The 20,539-nt window shown below is 51.1% G+C and overlaps 2 protein-coding genes across 5 annotated transcripts in view; one reads left to right on the top strand and one right to left on the bottom strand.

The window, feature by feature from the left end:
* Positions 1–20,539, top strand: part of LOC135896268 (carboxypeptidase N subunit 2-like) — a 490,754-nt gene that overhangs the window by 278,859 nt on the left and 191,356 nt on the right. The window lies entirely within an intron of this gene.
* The window catches only part of LOC135896275 (uncharacterized), a 244,086-nt gene that overhangs the window by 208,647 nt on the left and 14,900 nt on the right, over positions 1–20,539 (bottom strand). The window lies entirely within an intron of this gene.

Genomic DNA, 20,539 nt, shown 5'->3' with positions numbered 1-20,539 from the left:
ACTGACGCCTCGTCGGCATATCGGGCTCCAAACCCAACACCGGCACTGGGGTGGTATTCTACGCACCTTCGTCGCAGATTGTAATGCCGGCTGTCCGGCCTCTGCTGGTTCTTGATCCGCAGGCGGGTGAGCTGTCGGGCTCGTGAGCTGTCGCTGGAGATAAAGCTGTTTCACATGGCGAGATTGGGGCATGAATATCGTTCTGCCGCGCACATCGCAGATCGGTTTTCGCTGACAGCTTTCACATGCGTTTGCAGCAGCGCGATTTCCGTCGCAGTGATGCGCAAGGTCGCCCCCTGCTCACGAAGTATCTGTGCCTACTATGTTAAATAAAAGTAACATGAAAACTAGTCAAATATTCGGATGCTTCTGTTATTCGATAATATAATAAGTTCACCATTTTTGTACGTTTAAAATCGTTGAGCCTCCATGAGAGCTTGCAGATGCGGTGAGTGAGACGCTGCAAAACAACGAAAGTATGACCGTGTGGCTTGTGCGGCGTCGCTTGGGTGGTTCCCTTTAGTACACTCTAGTTTCGTTGTTACTATGGAAGCCACAAGTTTCTTTCTGGGATGGGTATTCTTCCTGGAAGAACAAGCTACTTTGAGTGTGCGGGCAGGAGCAGCTGACACAATTTGTAGCGACGAAGACGTTGACGGCGGTGGCGATCAAGTGGGTACGTGCCTTCTCCTTTTAAACTAATTGTGTAAGCGGAAGAAAAATATTTTAATGAATCTCCTAAGCCGTAGGCGCAGGTTGGTACGCCCTATTAAAACATAATTGGCGCGTGACATTGCTCCACAGAGCTACCAACGCGCTGTAAAACAGGAAAGCGGCGCTTTCTGGTACGTTACACGTTGCTTAAATTATATTGCGCGACAAAAAAACGACACGGACGCGAGAGGAACGTGCGTGTCGTTTTTTTTGTCACGCAATATCATTTAAGTAATGGATTACCAACTTGCCCGGAATGCTGCTCTCATTAAGCTACACCTTACCCCGCCTACATTGCGCCGATCCCTGCGACTCGGAGACGGCGCAACCAACTTGTTGGAATCCAATCACGGAGAGCCCACGATGTAGCGGCGGTCGCTGAGCGACGGAATTCGCTGTGTTACTGACTGAAAATCGCGTCATGTGAAACAGCCTATAGGCGGCGATGTCGACATTTTCTTCGTCGGTGACATGCCGAAGCATGGCGTCGATTGTTGTCGGGTTCTTCCGTGAACCCGGTCGAACGATGTGATGTGTGTTGTTTCTTGCAATGCTGTGTTTTTAGTAAAGGTGACATACGGAAGCAAGGCATCCTACGCTTTGTGTTCGACGTCGACGTAGTACATCGCTAACATGTCGGCGAGCGTCTTGTTGAGTGGTTAGGCCATTCGTCTGCGAGTGGTAGGCAGTGGTCCTCCGGTGACTTGTCCGCTTATACTGCAGGATGGCTTGGTTAAGCTGAGTTTCTGCTAAGCTTTCAGCCGTTACTCTTTCAGTAACGAGGACTTCTGGTGCACCATGTCTCTGCAAGATGTCGTCGAAAATTTGGGCTACTTCCGCTGCGCTACCTTTGGACAAGGCTTTCGTTTCGGTGTAACGAGTAAGGTAGTCGGCGGTCACGACGACCCAATCGTTTCCGGATGTTTACGTACGAAAAGGTCCCAAAAAGTCTATCCCGATCTGCTGGGATGGTCGGCAAGGAGGCTCGATCGGCTGTACTAATCCCGCCAGCACTGTCGGTAGTGTCTTGCATCGGTGGTGTCTCGGCAGTCTTGACATGTCTTCACGTAACTGGCGACGTAGGCGGTCAGGTACGACCAATAGAACTTACGTGGTATTCTTGCTAGCACACGGGTAAACCCGATATGCCCTTGATCGTGCAGGGCGTGCTGTACTTCTGGTATGCGGGCACAACGAGAAGGTAGTTATCGCTGGCTGGAGAAACGTTCTTCGCCAGGACGTCGTTTCGTAAGAGAAACGAAGACAATCCATGCCTAAATAACTTCGAGACAAAGTCGATCTTGCCTTGCAAGTACTAAGCAAACCTTATGAGCTCCGGGTCTGTCCACTGCTGCTCGGCAAAATCGTCTGCACCTAGTGTACCTAGGCGTCCTCGTCTTCGTCATCTTGAGCCGGTGGTTCCACGGGAGCGCGAGACGGGCAGTCGGCATCAGAGTGTTTTGGTCCCGACTTGTAGATTACAGTGATGACGTATTCTTTCAGGTTGAAGCTCCGCCGCGCCAGGCGTCCTGAAGGGTCCAATAAATTTGCAAGCCAACACAGCGCGTGATGGTCACTGACGACTTTGAACGGTCTGCCATATGGGTAAGGAGGAATTTTGCTGTAGCCCAAATGATGGTCAGGCGTTCCTTTTCGGTCGTACAGCAATTGCCTTTCGCATTTTACAGCGACTGCCTAGCCTTAGCTATAGCCCGTTCAAATCTGTCTTTCCTCTGGAGGAGGACGGCAGTGAGGCCTAGGCTATTGGCGGGCGTCAGTGTGGATTTCTGTGTTGGTGTGCTTGTCGAAGTGCTCAAGTACTGGTGTCGACTGCATGCGCCGTTTCATGTTCTTGAAATGCGTCGGCCTGCAGCGCTTCCCACTTGAACTGTACATCAGATTAAGTTAACTGTGTCAGCGTCTCAGCGACACCTAAAAGTCCTTCACAGAGGGCCTGTAGTAGGCATGGATGCCGAGGAATCTACGCATTGCCTTCTTGTCGATGGGCTGCTGGAACTTTGCGACGGAAGCTTTCTTCAGTCGGTCAGGGCGTATTCCAGAGTTGCTGATGACATGGTCCAGGAATAGAAGCTCGTCCTAAGCGAAGCGGTACTTTTCCAGCTTCAGAGTGAGCCCTGATGACTCGATGGCCTCCACTACTGTAGGAAGCCGTTAAGGTGATCACCGAAATTTCCCGTGAGCACGACGACGTCATCCAAGTAGACAAAATTGAAGGACACTTTGTAAATCCCAAAGTGTGTTCGGCGAAAGCCTGTGCCGACGGTCGGACGCCGCGATTATGAGCCATTAGAGGCTGTTAGCCTCTAATGGCCCGGTGGCATGTTAGCCCACCGCATGCGCATTCGCTCATTCTTCTTTTGGCATATGGTATCGGGGGAATCCACATTCTTGGGGCGCTTCTCTGAACCGGTCGCCGTCGAATGATCACCGGGCCGCTTAGGAGCCATCCGTCTAACTCGACTGCTGCAACGAGACGTCTGACGAATGAGCGTTGCCGCGCGCGCCGCTGTGCTATCACGCGATTGCTGAGAGACTATAAGAGGGAAAGGACATAGCTGTGGCACCGCAGCTGTTGTTATGCGCCGCTGTGCCATCACGCGATTGCTGAGAAAGTGTGAGGAGGAGAGGCCACAGCTGGCACCTTTAAGGGCACGGACGGACGGACGGTCGGACGCTGCGTGTATGAGCCATTAAAGGGACACTAAAGGTTACTATTAAGTCAACGTGGACTGTTGAAATACCATCCCAGAAACCTCGAAACGCTTGTTTCGTGCCAAGGAAGAGACTTATTTTAAGAGAAAATGCGTTCTGAAGCGTCCGCGTACCTCTAGCGTAGTTCAACTCGCCCGCCCTCCGATCGAGGAGTACTGACATCATGGTGTCATAGTGACGCTGCGCCATCGGTGAGTAGAACGGCGTCCGGAGACGGCGCTACGGCTTTCCTGCGCAAAACGCAAACGCGCGCCCAGAAACAGAGCCACGACAGAGCCGACAGCAGAGCGAAAGCGGGAGTATGGTGGCTAGCGGAAGGAGAAACACGCGACCATGGGGCTATTGCATTGCCCAGGGGGGTGTTGCGAGAAAGGTGCTAAGAAGCACCCTCTGTCCTAAAATGGGTCGTATCAAGCTCGGTCGTCTGCATCGGAAAGCACGTTTACAATATGGACCCGCCACTTTCGGTTGTGTTGTAGCACGGCCTGCTGCGTATATCGGGCACCGAAGATATTTTCAGGGGTGGCACGCTGCGTAAAGGCAAGAAATTATGCAGTGCCGAATACGTGTACGTCGTTCAAGAATTAGGCGGCGAAGTTTTAGCACGGTGTCAATCGCAAGTGAAGCGAGTCGCGTACGACGTGGAACTACAGGTAAAGTTTGCACGCTAGCTGCTAGATTCAGGCGCACAAACGCGAGGAAATGCGTGCTATAAATGAATCCACAGCAGCGATAAGCAGACATCATGTGTACGGAACTGCTCGAGCACACGACGGTACGCGCCGCGATGTACGAACTGCTCGAGCGCACGATCGTACGCGCCGCGACGTACGGCAGCGGTCTTTCGACATGCCGCCAAACGGCGGGCCTCCTGCAATCTTTGTTGACTGCATGCCGCTAAACTGATGCAATGGATATGAGCTCGCACGTACGTGCGAATCGCGCTGTAGCGCGAGCTTGTGGGCTGCTCGCTTGATGTAGCTTTTAATGACAGCGCTCGAACATCGATGTGCTGCAATCAATACTGCCTTGCTTCGCTGCCTCAACGTGCTGGCTTGAGATCAAGGATGAGCGCATTTAACTCTCTTAACCTGTGCTGCTCCTAGTGGAGTAGGGAATTGTCATCGAATGAGCCCGACCATTGGCGCTCATTTGCACACACTTCACCACTTCGCATTGGTCGAATTGTTAATTGTCGCTGTGGCCGGGTCTCGAATCGTGAATTACCAGCCATGGCTGCTGCATGTCGGTCTGCTGTCGGGACTGTAGGTGGAAAAGACCGAAATTTCGAACGCAGATAATCAAGCAAGCTTCAAGACAGGCGAAGCAGTCTGAATGGCACGAAGTTTCGCTTACTCAGCGCGACGAACTGTAGCTATGCAGCGCGCCCGACGCTCCACTTTGTGAGGACTTGAAGGAAAACGGTAGAATCAGATGTTGGGATTCAGACCCTCTTGTTCATGGCAGCCCACGACGCAGAAGAAATGACGGGGACGCCTTTTCGAGGCTGGGCTAGGCCTCTCCGTATCGGCATCACCGATTCCTTCTGCTCCCAGCATTACGACCCACGGCACACGTAGAGTCCGTTTTCGTTAAACTATAGGCTGCGGCGAGCTCGCAGCGTGGTCGGCGTGGTCTGTGAGAAGTGACGAGCCTTTTCGCACTCGCAACAGGGCATAAAGTGCGAATCGACGCAAAACTCGGCCTTGAAACGTGCTTCGCCACAGCCAGGGCTCAATACGACCCAAGTTGGTACAACCCAGATGTCGTTTCCCCCACCGCCACCAGGTGCCGCTACTATACCTCAAACTCCTCGCCCCTAGCCACCTAGCCCCCTAGCCCTAGCCACCTAGCCATTAAAGGCTAGGTGGCGCGCTCCGCCGCCGCCCGATTCAAAGGGTTGAGCCTCAATCATCCATCCATCCTCCAGCGCAAGACGCCCATAAGCTGGTACTTCATTCTATGACGCAAACTTCGACGCTCGTCGCAAAGGACCCTGACACCGACAGATTGGCTCGCGATGGTGGGCTCAACTTCAGCGATCTGAGCACTGACGAGCGCTACCTGCTGCTGAGGGCTCGCGCTGCCGGCGTCGTTGCGTACTACGACGGCGGCCTCGACACCGGCTCTGCGGAGCGGGAAAGCAACGAGGGCTTCCCACGACATCACATGGACGTGGCATTCTCGCTGCTTGTTCCAAATGAAAGTTTCGCGAGCCAGCATAACCCTCAGAGCACGACGCGATAACCAAACTACTGAAACTCCAAAGCGTGCGCGGCGCAGAGTCGAGCGCGCAGAGTCGAGCGAAAACGAAACCTTTCGAACACCCATATTACTGAAGGGTAACGTCAAAATGTTATTTTTTCTTAGAATCGAATAGACGTAGACAAGTAGCATTTTTTTTCCATCTTATAATCGAATGAAATACTTTTAATACGAGTAGTTGAGTATTAGTAACACAAATTATGAGGAGTGCTTTCGTCATCGGGCTAGTACCGGAATGTCGCTGGGGGGTCTCAAATCGTGTCATGCATTCACCTCAATTTCTCGGTTACTAAAGCTCTGTTCACGATTATATTGACGCCTTATACGTTCTAGAGCATTGATCTACCACTTTAACTTGAGTTTCTGGTAGCCTTTAGTGCCCCTTTAAAGGCTTTCGCCTTAATACAGTTCACCCGCCGCGGTTGGTCAGTGGCTATGGTGTTTGGTTGCTGAGCACGAGGTCGCGGGATTGGATCCCGGCCACGGCAGCCGCATTTCGATGGCGACGAAAACACCCGTGTACTTAGATTTTAGGTGCACGTTAAGGAACCCCAGGTGGTCGAAATTTCCGGAGTCTTCCACTAAGGCGTGCTCATAATCAGAAAGTGGTTTTGGCACGTAAAACTCCACATTTTAAACCAATACAGTTCTGCCACTTCAATCGTGCTAATACCTGTCCATCACGCGATAGAATGTTGAAGGTGCCGAGCAGAGTCCGAGTGGCATGACTTTGAACTCAGAGGCCGTCCGGCGTGATGAAAGCGGTCTCTCTACTATCCGTCTCGTCGACTTCTGTTTGCGAGTAGCCAGTCTTGAAATCCATCTACGAGAAGTATTTACTGTTGCAGAGCCAATCCAATGCGTCGTCTATCCGTGGACGGGGCATACGCCTTTCTTCGTGATGTTTAGTCGACGATAATTGAGGCGGAAACGTAGCGTTCCGTCCTTTTGCTTTAAGAATACAGGAGACGCCTACGAGCTTTTCCACGGCTGGATGATGTTGTCGCGCAGCATTTCGTCGACTTGTTGCCTTATAGCTTCATGTTGACGCGTCAAAACTCGGTAAGGGCTCTGGCGAAGTGGTCGAGCGCACTCTTGGGTTATTATGCGGTGCTTTACAACCGGTGTTTGTCGAATCTTCGTTCACGTCAAAAAATTTTCAATGAATACGTTACTTCATAACGCGAAATTTGTGCGCAGCTCTGCAGCTGTTCCGGTTTTTGGGTATATTGAGGCAAATAAGAAAGGGGACGCCAAAGACTTGAAAAATTATAGACCGATCAGCTTACTGTCTGTTGCGTACAAACTATTTACTAAGGTAATCGCAAATAGAATCAGGAGCACCTTAGACTTCTGTCAAGCAAAGGACCAGGCAGGATTCCGTAAAGGCTACTCAACAATAGATCATATTGACACTATCAATCAGGTGATACAGAAATGTGCGGAATATAACCAACCCTTATATATAGCTTTCATTGATTACGAGAAAGCGTTTGATTCTGTCGAAACCTCAGCAGTCATGGAGGCATTACGGAATCAGGGTGTAGACCAGCCGTATGTAAAGATACTGAAATATACCAATAGCGGCTCCACAGCCACCGTAGTCCTCCATAAAGCAAGCAACAAAATCCCAATAAAGAAAGGCGTCAGGCAGGGAGATACGATATCTCCAATGCTATTCACAGCGTGTTTACAGGAGGTATTCAGAGACCTGGATTGGGAAGAATTGGGGATAAAAGTTAATGGAGAATACCTTAGTAACTTGCGATTCGCTGATGATATTGCCTTGCTTAGTAACTCAGGGGACCAATTGCAATGCATGGTCACTGACCTGGAGAGACAAAGCAGAAGAGTGGGTCTAAAAATTAATCTGCAGAAAACTAAAGTAATGCTTAAGAGTCTCGGAAGAGAACAGCAATTTACAATAGGCAGTGAGGCACTTGAAGTCGTAAGGGAATACATCTACTTAGGGCAGGTAGTGACGGCGGATCCGGATCATGAGACGGAAATAATCAGAAGAATAAGAATGGGCTGGGGTGCATTTGGCAGGCATTCTCAGATCATGAACAGCAGGTTGCCATTATCCCTCAAGAGAAAAGTATATAATGGCTGTGTCTTACCAGTACTCACCTACGGGGCAGAAACCTGGAGGCTTACGAAAAGGGTTCTACTCAAATTGAGGACGACGCAACGAGCTATGGAAAGAAGAATGATAGGTGTAACATTAAGGGATAAGGAAAGAGCAGATTGGGTGAGGGAACAAACGCGAGTTAATGACATCTTAGTTGAAATCAAGAAAAAGACATGGGCATGGGCAAACATGAGTGGAAGCGCCTTCAGCATGATACCGCATTCATCGAGGCTCTCTACGCGTCCAGCGAGCCCACGATGCGTCCAGGGAGTTACAACTCCCGGTCCCAACGTGGGAGTAGCCCGCTCTATGGCATCTTGCGCCCCGTAGCTTGCAGGACCTTTCAATAAAGTTACTCCATCCATCCATCTACGCGTCTCTGCCCCAAAGAATGGAGACCGTCGTTCAAGTCGACAGTGGCATGACACGTTATTAGGCCATCGACGAACAAAACAAAGGACGAGCGTAAGTAGCGATGACGCTATTGCCTTATTTCATTTGCTTCCATATCTTTGTAATATTGGGCAAGCGCTAATAAACTGATTTTGAACTCATCCTTAAAGTCCATTTTTTTCCTGATTTACAAGATCTACCATAAATCAATATCGAAGTAAAGAACAGTGCTACCTTTTGTAATGATTTGGCGCAAAAAGCTATCAGTGACGCAATATCTAACAGTGTTATCGCCGCCTGCTGGCGGTTCGAAGCTCCACACTTTGCAGACGCACGGCAGGAGTGCGAGCAGTTGGAGTGCGAACAGTTGTTAGAACAGCGTTCCCCTTTCCATTTTGTTTCTGACGGTGGCCGCTGCGTGTCACCCACATAGCTGGGTCTGAGGGTGTTTTCTACGCGTTCCTGTGTTTCCTTTCATATTGCTTATAATTGTGCGTCGTCTTTTCTTTGGAAATGTCAAGGCCTATCTGAGCACACCAGTTGTGCGTCACGTTTAGGGCCTCTTGGAGCGCTTGTTCTTGGTGGCAGATTTCAGGATCAACTAACCAGACAGTGATGTCATCTGCCTACATTATGTACTGTGCGTTGTGTATCGTAGCTAACTTCCAAGGCAGTGGAAGGAGAGCAATATTGAAAAGGACTGGTGCGAGCACAGATCCTTGTGGGACACCCCGATGTGCGACGAACTGATCTTCTGCTTGGCCAGCCAAGCGAATGGAGAAGATGCGAGCGCGCAGGAAGGCTTCGACGAATGTGCAGACACGGCTAGGGAACTGAAGCCAATGGAGAATTCTGACAATTGCTTCGTGACTCACATGGCCGTACGCTTTACGAATATCCATTGCTAGAATCGTGCGAATTCTTCGGGAGCGGCCTCCAATGAGAACCATAGAAGATAGGTACACAAGGCCATCCTCTGCGCCGAGATGAGCACGGAACCCGATTTGACCCGGATGATACCATGAGTACCGCTCCAGCCACCATGTAATACGTGTCGCGAACATACGCTCCATCAGCTTGCCTAACGTTGAGGTTAGTGCTATTGCGCGCATATGAGAGATATTGTTACGTGTAGCTGTAACCCAATGCTATATACATTCAGAGGAAGCTAACGGAAGGCCACAATGGCGACGCTATATCAAGCGGGTCCACGTCGTCTTCCTCCTCTTCAGTGCAGCCACACTGTGGTGGCTGTTTCGTAGCATCACCCGCGGCTGTAGAAGCACCGTCCCGGTGCTTAATCTACACATCCGCGGTGAAAGGAGTATGGTATGGTTTTAGTCTCGCCACGTGAACGATGTCACTTGCAGCCGACGATGACGCTGACAGGTCGGCGGGGACGACTTCATACGCGACATCGGTCACTTGTCGCACCACATGGTATGGGCCAGTGCAGCGCGACAGCAGCTTTTCAGAAAGGCCCACACGTCGAATGGGTGACCAGAGAAGCGCCAGAGAACCCGGAGCAAAGTGCACGTCGCGATGGTGGCAATCATAGAGGCGTCTCTGATGCTCCTGCGAGGCCTCGAGACGGGTGCGGGCGAGCTGGCGCGCGTGGTCGACGTGTGCGATCACGTCGCGGGCGTATTTAGTGGCTGAACGTGTGGCCGAGGTCAACAAAGTGTCTAAGGGCAACGCGGGTTCTCGGCCATATAGGAGATAGAATGGTGAATGGCCGGCGTTGTCGTGACGCGATGAATTATACACGAACGTCACATATGGTAAGTGAAGATTCCAGTCGTGGTGGTCGGTCGCAACGTACTTCGAAAGCATGTCGGTGATGGTCCCGTTGAGGCGCTCCGTGAGGCCGTTGGCCTGTGGGTGGTAGGACGTGCTGAACTTGTGCTTTGTCGAGCAGGAGCGGAGGATGTCCCCGACGACTGCCGATAGAAAGCTGCGGCCACGGTCAGTGAGTAATTGCCGCGGAGCACCCTGCACTAAAATGATGTCATAGAGCAGAAAGTCAGCAACGTCAGTAGCACAACTTGTCGGAAGGGCTCTGGTGATTGCGTACCGCGAAGCATAATCAGTAGCGACGGCGACCCATTTATTTCCGGAGCCCGAGAGAGAAAACGGTCCAAGCAGGTCTAGACCAACAAGGAAAAAGGGTTCCGGTGGGATGTCGATGGGCTGGAGACATCCAGCTGGAGGTGTGGAGGGCTTCTTCGGGTGCTGACAGGGCTCACAAGCGGCAACGTATCGCCGCACGGAGCGGGCGATACCCGGCCAAAAGAATCGACGTCGTACACGGTCGTATGTGCGCGAGACGCCCAAGTGTCCACCCAAAGGAGCGTCGTGAAGTTGTTGGAGGACAGTCGAACGCAGGTGCGATGGAATTACGAGCAGAAGGTCAAGGCCGTGTGGATCGAGAATGCGGTGGTATAGTGTCCCCTCCTTAAGGAGAAACATCCGGAGAGAGGCGTCGCCAGGCGTTGACTCCAGATGGTCGATGAGGGCTAGTAATGAGGGATCGCGGCGTTGATCGTTGCCGATTTCAAGCAACTGGGACACAGAGAAAACGCAAGCGATGGCGTCCGCATCAGCCGGTTCATCGACGGGGTAGCAGGAAAAACAATCAGAATCCTGGTGCAAGCGTCCCGTCTTATATACCACGGAGAAGGCATACTCTTGCAGGTGTTATGCCCAGCGAGCGAGTCATCCCGTGGGGTCCTTAAGCGAGGATAGCCAGCAGAGCGCGTGGTGATCAGTGATGACACAGAAGGGGCGTCCGTACAAGTATGCACGAAACTTCGCAACGGCCCACACAAGAACGAGGCACTCGCGCTCTGTGATTGAATAATTGCGTTCGGCGGGTGATAGAAGTCGGCTGGTATAAGCTATAACACGATCATGTCGCTAGAATAGCAGCTTGGGCTTGTTGGTTTTCCATCCTGCTAGTAACAGCGCTAAATGTAGACAAGAGACGAGACAAGAAGACACCACACGCGCTGACTTTCAACAGTGTTTATTCCGAAAGAAACACGGCTTCTTACAACCATTGCCCACACGTGTCGCAGTCACGTGATCGCACGTCATGTGAAACAAGCACTTTTTTTCTTTTATGCACTCAAGATAGCGGTTGCACGTGCAAAAGCTCAAGTCATTTTTTTGTCAGTAACAAGCACGGCGTGCTGACGCATTGGTCATGAAGTCTGGTAATATCGGCTGCCTCAATTATCTCCCGGACCAGCTGGTCATTGTGTTTCTTCAGCACTTTACAGCGTCTAAATTCTGCGGCGCAATCTTTTGAGGGGCAATCCCTGATATGTATGCCTAGATTCCTGTTAGCCTGCTCGACGCTAAGTTTGTGTTCCTTTAGGCTTTCATTTGCGCATCTATAAGTTTGCCCTATATACCTTTTTCCCCATTTCAGCGGTATTGAATACACCACGGCTTCTGTGCACTCCACAACACGATTCTAGTGATTAATCGTGCACCCTTCCTGGTTTATCGGCTCTTCAGCATTGATGCGTTGGCAGAGGCTTTTTTAGTTTTTTCTGGGCAGTAAGCACTACATTACCACCAGCTTGGCGCCCAATCTTTTTCAAGCGGTGAGATAAGTTGTGCACGTATGGCAGGGACACAGTCCGTCGTTTTTCTTTCATTTTTGGCTTCTCGCCACCTGGCTCGCCATGGGCACGGTCGAGCTGTATGTTCTTGCTCATTTTTTCCGCAATGGACACAAGAAGGTGTGACGGGTAACCAGCCCTACTAAGCCGGTCAACCTGCCGACGAAAACTTTGTTCCATTGCGTGGATGCACGATTTTTTGAGTGCGTTTGTTAGACAAAGGTGTGCAATTGCTCTCTTCACTAGTTTTGAATGCGCTGATTCGAATGGCAGTGGCGCCTTGTCGCCTCTGGGTTCATAAGCCGAGCAGACCTTCCGTTTGGAGAGCTCGAGTCGGAGATCAAGGAATCTCAAAGACCGTTGCGTGGGGACCTCGTGGGTAACAGCAAGCGGCTGAAGCGCATGACTAAAGCATGTTAGTGCCTCCGAAACTGCGTCATCTGAATTCGTGCCAGATCCATCACATAGAACCAAGTAATCGTCAACATACCGAAAGACTCCCCGGACGGTCGTTCTGGTTAGGGCGTTCTGAAGTAATCTATCTTTCTGGGCAAGAAACAAATCGCTAAGTACAGGCGCAGTACATGACCCTATACAGACGCCGCGTTTCTGGAGGTACACATTCCCTTCCCACGTAACATAAGTGGACTTCAAATATACAGAAAGGAGTTCCAGGAACCCACCAGTTGAAACCCCGGAGGCGTTCTGAAAAGCGACAGCACCGTGTGCATCTATACATTCTTCCACGCACTCCAAAATTTCATGTTTGGGGATCGAATAATATAAATCTTTAACGTCTACAGAGCATGCTGCAAAGTCAGTGCTAGAATTGTCTTTTAAAAACCTTATTACATTGTCTGAGGATTTCACCTGGAAAGGATCGTCAATAGTTAGTTTTAGTTTTTCTTGCAAAAACAGGGCAATCGTTTTCTGCCAAGTGCCCTTCTCACATACTATAACCCGCAGGGGTCACTCAGGTTTATGCGTTTTTACATGTGAAAAACATGTCAAGGGATGATTTTTTGCTAGTTACGATGCTACGCACAAGGCGGTCGAGCTTGAGATTTCCGCATAGCTTCTTTGCAGCTGACTATAAGGCGCTAGAGGCCTTAAGTTCGGTTTTTAACAGCCATGAAAAGTCTGTTCTGCGGAAAGCAAAGTCAGCTGCAAAGAAGCTATGCGGAAATCTCAAGCTCGACCGCCTTGTGCGTCACATCGAAACTAGCAAAAAATCATCCCTTGACATGTTTTTCACTGTAAAAACGCATAAACCTCAGTGGCCCCTGCGGCTTATAGTATCTGAGAAGGGCACTTGGCAGAAAACGATTGCCCTGTTTTTGCAAGAAAAACTAAAACTACTAACTATTGATGATCCTTTCCAGGTGAAATCCTCAGACGATGTAATAAGGTTTTTAAAAGACAATTCTAGCACTGACTTTGCAGCATGCTCTGTAGACGTTAAAGATTTATATTATTCGATCCCCAAACATGAAATTTTGGAGTGCGTGGAAGAATGTATAGATGCACACGGTGCTGTCGCTTTTCAGAACGCCTCCGGGGTTTCAACTGGTGGGTTCCTGGAACTCCTTTCTGTATATTTGAAGTCCACTTATGTTACGTGGGAAGGGAATGTGTACCTCCAGAAACGCGGCGTCTGTATAGGGTCATGTATTGCGCCTGCACTTAGCGATTTGTTTCTTGCCCAGAAAGATAGATTACTTCAGAACGCCCTAACCAGAACGACCGCCCGGGCAGTCTTTCGGTATGTTGACGATTACTTGGTTCTATGTGATGGCTCTGGCACGAATTCAGATGAAGCAGTTTCGGAGGCACTAACATGCTTTAGTCATGCGCTTCAGCCGCTTGCTGTTACCCACGAGGTCCCCACGCAAGGGTCTTTGAGATTCCTTGATCTCCGACTCGAGCTCTCCAAAGGGAAGGTCTGCTGGGCCTATGAACCCAGAGGCGACAAGGCGCCACTGCCATTCGAATCAGCGCATTCAAAACTAGTGAAGAGAGCAATTGCACACCTTTGTCTAACAAATGCACTCAAAAAATCGTGCATCCACGCAATGGAACAAAGTTTTCGTCGGCAGGTTGACCAGCTTAGTAGGGCTGGTTAAGGCCGATCCACACGACGGACCAAGTCCGCGGACCGCTCGGTCACGTGATGCGACGTCACAGCCCGGCGCGGTCCGGTCCGGCGCAGAGCGCATCCACACGGCGGACTGCCATATCAGACGGTAGAGCAGACCAACCAGCTAGACTCTCGGCCAGATTGTTATCATTGTTATCATTCCCGCTCGAGTCCCACAAAGCCGAGAACTGCTCAACGAGGCATACAAAATGAAAAAAACCTCCTCGTCACTCCAGAGAACACGGTGTTTAAAAAATATATCTGCTGCACGCACGTGCAGGAGGAACGGTAGACATAAAACGACTGGCTTGACTGGCTTTTGCCGAGCCGAAAACTAGATTGGATTTGGCTGAAGACACTCTGTTGCCGGACAACATTCGTTGGCTAAGCCAAAATCGCTGCGGTTTGCATGTGGTCCGCCGCCAAAACCGAAGCGGGAAAAGCCTCGGCGATTTGTTGGACCGCGAGGGCCGCAGTCTTGCGCGGGCCAATGGCGTTACGCGCGAACTGGCGACGTCCTATCACGTGATGCGCGAACCGCGGTCCAAAAGAGCAATTTGGTCCGTCGTGTGGACCGGCCTTTACCCGTCGCACCTTCTTGTGTCCGTTGCGGAAAAAATGAGCAAGAACCTAAAGCTCGACCGTGCCCATGGCGAGTCAGGTGGCGAGAAGCTAAAAATGAAAGAAAAACGACGGACCGTGGCCCTGCCATACGTGCACAACTTATCTCACCGCTTGAAAAAGATTGGGCGCCAAGCTGGTGTTAATGTAGTGCTTACTAGTAGAGTTGACTGTTGGGCTAGTTGGTCGTCCATATTTGAAGTAGTAGCTTAGCGCAAATAAAACCACGAACACAAGGGAGACAGACAAGGACAAGCGCTTGTCCTTGTCTGTCTCCCTTGTGTTCGTGGTTTTATTTGCGCTAAGCTACTACTTCAAATAGTGCTTACTGCCCCGAAAAAAACTAAAAAAGCCTCTGCCGACGCGTCAATGCTGAAGAGCCGATAAACCAGGAAGGGTGCACGATTAATCACCAGAATCGTGTTGTGGAGTGCACAGAAGCCGTGGTGTACTCAATACCGCTGAAATGTGGAAAAAGGTATATAGGGCAAACTTATAGATGCGCAAATGAAAGACTAAAGGAACACAAACTTAGCGTCGAGCATTCTAACAGGAATCTAGGCATACATATCAGGGATTGCCCCTCGAAAGATTGCGCCGCAGAATTTAGACGCTGTAAAGTGCTGAAGAAACACAATGACCAGCTGGTCCGGGAGATAATTGAGGCAGCCGAGATTACCAGACTTTGTGACCAATGCGTCAGCACGCCATCCTTGTTACTGACAAAAAAAGAACTTGAGCTTGTGCACGTGCGACCGCTATCTTGAGTGCATAAAAGAAAAAAAGTGCTTGTTTCGCATGATGTGCGATCACGTGACTGCGACACGTGTGGGCAATGGTTATAAGAAGCCGTGTTTCTTTCGGAATAAACGCTGTTGAAAGTCAGAGCTTGTGGTGTCTTCTTGTCTCGTCTCTTGTCTACATTTCGCGCTGTTACTAGCAGGACGATCATGTCCACGCTGGCGTTGTGCTAACACTGCTCCTATGCCGTGACCACTGGCATTAGTTCGAACTTCCGTTGAGGCAGACTGGTCAAAGTGGGCCAAAATTGGAGGCGTGGTAAGGAGAGCAGTGAGCTGCGAAAAAGAGGCGGCATGGTCAGGTCCCCAAGAAAATGGGGCGTCTTTCTTCAAGAGGTCGGTAAGGGGACGTGCGATGGTCGCAGAATCCTTCACAAAGCGTCGGAAATAAAAGCGCAGCCCCACGAAACTGCGAACGTCCTTGGTAGGCTTCGGAACAGGAAAGTTCGTAACGGCGCAAATTTTGTCCGGATCAGGTCTCACGCCTCGGGTGTCCACGAGGTGTCCAAGGATGGTGATTTGGCGGCGAGCGAAATGACATTTTGACGAGTTCAGCTGGAGACCGGCGTGGCGAAACACGTCAAGAATCGCTGAAAGACGGTCTAGATGCGTGTCAAAAGTGGGCGAATAAACGATGACGTCGTCCAGGTAGCACAAACAGGTGGACCACTTGAAGCCCTGAAGCAAAGAGTCCATCATTCGTTCAAAGGTGGCGGGCGCGTTAGAGAGACCGAAAGGCATCACCTTGAACTGATAAAGGCCGTCAGGGGTAACAAATGCAGTCTTCTCTCGGTCCATGTTGTCGATGGATATCTGCCAGTAGCCGGACCGTAAGTCGATAGAAGAAAAATAGGTGGCACCGTACAGGCAGTCCAGAGCGTCATCAATACGTGGCAAAGGGTACACGTCCTTTTTCGGATTTTGTTGAGGTGGCGATAATCTACACAAAAACGCCACGTTCCATCCTTCTTTTTGACAAGTACAACGGGAGAAGCCCAGGGACTACAGGAAGGCTCGATAATGCCCTTTTCAAGCATCTTTTCGACTTCCTGTTAGATAACAGCTCGTTCGGACGCAGAAACACGATATGGACGTCGGTGAATAGGATTGGCATCGCCAGTGTTTATGGGATGGGCCACGACGGACGTTTGACCTAAGGGTCGATTGTCAAAGTCAAAAATGTCGCGATAGCCTTCAAGAAGGCGACAAAGAGCTTCAGCTTGAGCAGGTGTAAGGTCGGAGGAAACTATCTTCTCAATGTCAACGTCAGTACCGTGCGATGACGTCACGGTATAGGCTGAGCTGTGATGATCTTCCATTGTGAATGGCTCGATCTCATCATCCTGCAAAGCGCTAATTATAGCAAATGAAATCCCCTGAGGCAGAACTTGCGTGGTTAGGGCAAAATTGACAAGGGGAAGGCAGGTGCGGTTGCCAGTAAGTGTCAGCACAGTGTGCGGCGCGGTAACACCACGTGTAAGTGTAACTGCCGGAATTGGTGCGACCACATAATTACCGTCAGGTACAGCTGGTCAGGACAAGTCGACGTGTGTCACAGAGTGAGACGGTAGGCGAATAAAATCCATGCAGCTCAAACGGCTTGGAGGCGGGTCTACAGGGTCGGCAAGAAGAGACAAGTCAAGGCGAAGTGAGCCGGCCGAACAGTCAATGAGGGCAGAATGATTGGCATGGAAATCCAGCCAGAGAATGAGATCGTGAGGGCACTGCTCGATGACGGAGAAGAGAACGACGGTGTGTCTCTCAGCAATGGTGAGACGAGCAGAGCAACTGCCAACAATAGCGACAGTCCTTCCGCCGGCGACTTGTACAACTCGGTTCGGTGCGGGCGTCAGAACTTTCTTGAGCCGACGGCGAAGAGCAGCACTCATAATGGACACATGCGCCCCAGTGTCAATCAACGCGCACACACGAACATTGTCGACGAGAACGTCCAAAAGATTCTTGTTCGTGGGTAATGTGAAGCGAGGATTTCGGGCCAATGTCGTCATTGCAGCTTCACCTCCAGAAGCTGCACTATATAGTTTTCCGGTCGGGAGTGCAGCGAGTAGGTCGGAGAAGGAGCACGGCGTGACGGGGGCGAACGAGATTGACGACGGGAGGGAGAAGGTGAGCGGGAGTAGCGGGGTCGTGTCAAAGGTGTCGCAGGGTCAGATGATGGGGCGGGCATAGAAGGGGCGAAGGAAAAGGATGTGCTAGAGGGGCGAGGGTGGTAATCAGAAGAATAGAGCGTCTGAGAAGTCCAGCGGCTGCGGCAATGGCGAGCGACATGTCCAATGCGTCGCAGTAAAAACAGATCGGCTTGTCGTCCACGGTGCGCCATTCGGAGGGGTTGCGCTGTCCATAAGAGTAAGAGGAGCGTGGTGGGTACGTGCGTGGCGAGAGAGGTTCTGAGCGTACGGAACGAATGGATTACAGGCCGACGTTGAACAACTCTTGATGGACGACGGCCTGTATCAAGGAGATTGTCTCCGGAGAATGATCAGGTGATGGTAACAAAGGGACCGCCAGTTGTGCCGCTTCGACCTCACGTCGAATGATGCAGGTCAAGTTGTCACATCGCGACGGCTGGAGGAAGAGGTCGTTACAGGATGACGTAGCAGCTGTGTTGGGAAGTCGCGTGATGTGCTGGTATACCCGGCGGCTTTTAGCCTGCTCGAGACGGCGGTGCTCCTTGAGGATCGTATCGATGCTGGTGACGTTCGGAAACACCAGTAAATTGAAGGCGTCGTCCGCAATACCTTTGAGGACGTGATTAACCTCCTCGTCCTCAGACATGGTCGGGTCAGCCTTGGCACAAAGGGCCAAGACGTCGAGAATGTACGACACGTAGGACTCGATCGGCGTCTGTACACGTGTGGCAAGGGCTTTTTTGGCGTTGACTTGGCGACCGCACGGATTGCCAAAAAGTTCGCGGAGCTTCTCGCTGAAGAGATGCCAACTCGAGATCTCCCCTTCGTGAGTCTGGAACCATGCAAGTGGAGCTCCGTCGAGGTAGAAAAGAACGTTCGCAAGCCTAATAGTCGGATCCCACCTGTGGCTGGTGCTGATACGTCGTATAAGCGGAGCCAGTCGCCAACATCAGGACTGCGGACTCCGTTGAAAACACCAGGATTCCGAGAGGGGGAAACGGCGACGTAGGTCGGGGCTGCAGGTGGAAACGGTTGTGTAGATGAAGTGCCGCCAGCAGGAGCCGAAGTTGCACTGTCGCCGTTGCGACCGCTGCGAAGCTCCATGACGGGTACGGGGGAACGTTCACTTCAACCAAAATAATGTTACGAAGCAAGGTTTAAGTACGGGCTAGTTGGTATTCCATGGTATAAATCGTCACTCACAGCGCATACATAGACGGAGGACAAAAAAGGATGACGTAGACGAGCGCTCGTCTACGTCGTCCTTTTTTGTCCTCCGTCTATGTATGCGCTGTAAGTGACGATTAATGTTACGTGTAGCTGTAACCCAATGCTATATACATTTATTCAGAGGAAGCTAACGGAAGGCCACAATGGCGACGCTATATCAAGCGGGTCCACGTCGTCTTCCTCCTCTTCAGTGCAGCCACACTGTGGTGGCTTTTTGGTAGCAATATTATCTTGGGGTTTTATGGGTTTGGGAATTAGCACCGGTTCTGCATACCGCTAAGAATCGGGTATGGCTCCTGCAGCCCAAGCTTTGTTTATGGCCCCCAACAGCACTTCGAGAACCTTGCCTTCCGTGTTTTCATAAAGTTCATACGGTATGCCATCCGGTCCTGGTGCCTTGCTTGGCTTCGACAGGTCTATTGCCGCTAAAAATTCCGCCATAGTGAAGACAGCTTGATGCCGGAGAGCGTAGGGGGCGTGCCTGCGTCCACGGGAAGGCCGTTTTGAACAACGAAAGGAGGCGGTGCTGTGTTGAAAGCAGGAAACAAGGTGTGGGCGACAGTTTCTCCAAATACTGCTGGTGTCTGGCCCGATGCTAACAGGGCGCAGGCTGCGGGTTTTGGAGGGCGTTGACCACGTTCCATTTTTCGGAAAATGCGCCCAATACAGGCATTGGACGACGAAGGTCCGAGAGAAGAGCACCAGTCCATCCAGCGGCCACGTTCTAAGTGGTGTTCATGGCGCCGAGCTACTGCAGTAAGGCGTTCTGCCTCTAAGTGAAGGGTATTTGATGCAGGGTCACGTTCTGATGCAAGTTCTGCTTGGCGGCGCGACGCCCAGAGGCGCATAAGTTGCAAATCAGGAGTGGTTCGCGATTCATTAACCCACGACGTACGTGTTGCCTCAGCTAATGCCGCCTTAAGACAATGGGACGGGTCCAGCATGAAGTTGGATAAAGTGCTTTCTGATACCGCCCTGTATCGATCCAAGTCCACCACTCGACATAGTCGGTGGAGGCGGCATGCTCCACCCGAAGATAAGCCAACGTGAATCGGACGATTGTCGCTACCCTAGCAGTCGTGTTCACATGACCCCTAGATGGTCGTCCTTCCTAGACACCAAGATAAGTCCGGTGAGTGTGGCGGCGCGTGAGGATGGTCACGCCGACGAGTAGACACTGACACATTATTAAGCAGAGTGAATTGGGCGTCCATAAATGTGTCCAGCACACACGTACCACGCGCACTGGAAATAACGTATCCCCATGTGATGTGGGGTGCGTTAAAATCTTCTTCTACCATAATGGGGCAACCAGGATGTTTCTTTCGTAGGTGCGCCAACCAGCCGAGGCACAACCGAGCCGCACGACCACTGTAGGGGTGGGCATAGAACGAAACGATGATAATGTCCGTGCGTAGGAGACGAACCAATACGGCTGCGACTTCTTGCAATGAGGTACACCACCGTGAAAGATCAATGCGGGTCTGATGAAGAGAGCATCTTACATACGCTCCAGCCTTTCCTGGTGGGACATCGGGCGTAGCACTCCTACGATCCAACATTGAAGGCGATGAGTATGCCACAAATCCTGAAATGGGTGGCAGGACGTTGGATTCTTGAAGCAGTAGAGCCCAAACACGCAGCTTCCCATATCTGAGACGCTGACGCAGCTCTCCGACCTTCCCCGCGATGCCGCGACAGTTCCACTGTAAGATGCTTTCTGGCACACTTGAAGG

Source organism: Dermacentor albipictus, chromosome 4 (assembly GCF_038994185.2).
Source record: "Dermacentor albipictus isolate Rhodes 1998 colony chromosome 4, USDA_Dalb.pri_finalv2, whole genome shotgun sequence".
NCBI classification, from domain to species: Eukaryota; Metazoa; Arthropoda; class Arachnida; order Ixodida; family Ixodidae; genus Dermacentor; species Dermacentor albipictus.
Note: the sequence above shows the minus strand (reverse complement) of the source record. Positions and strands in the feature narration are given on the sequence as shown.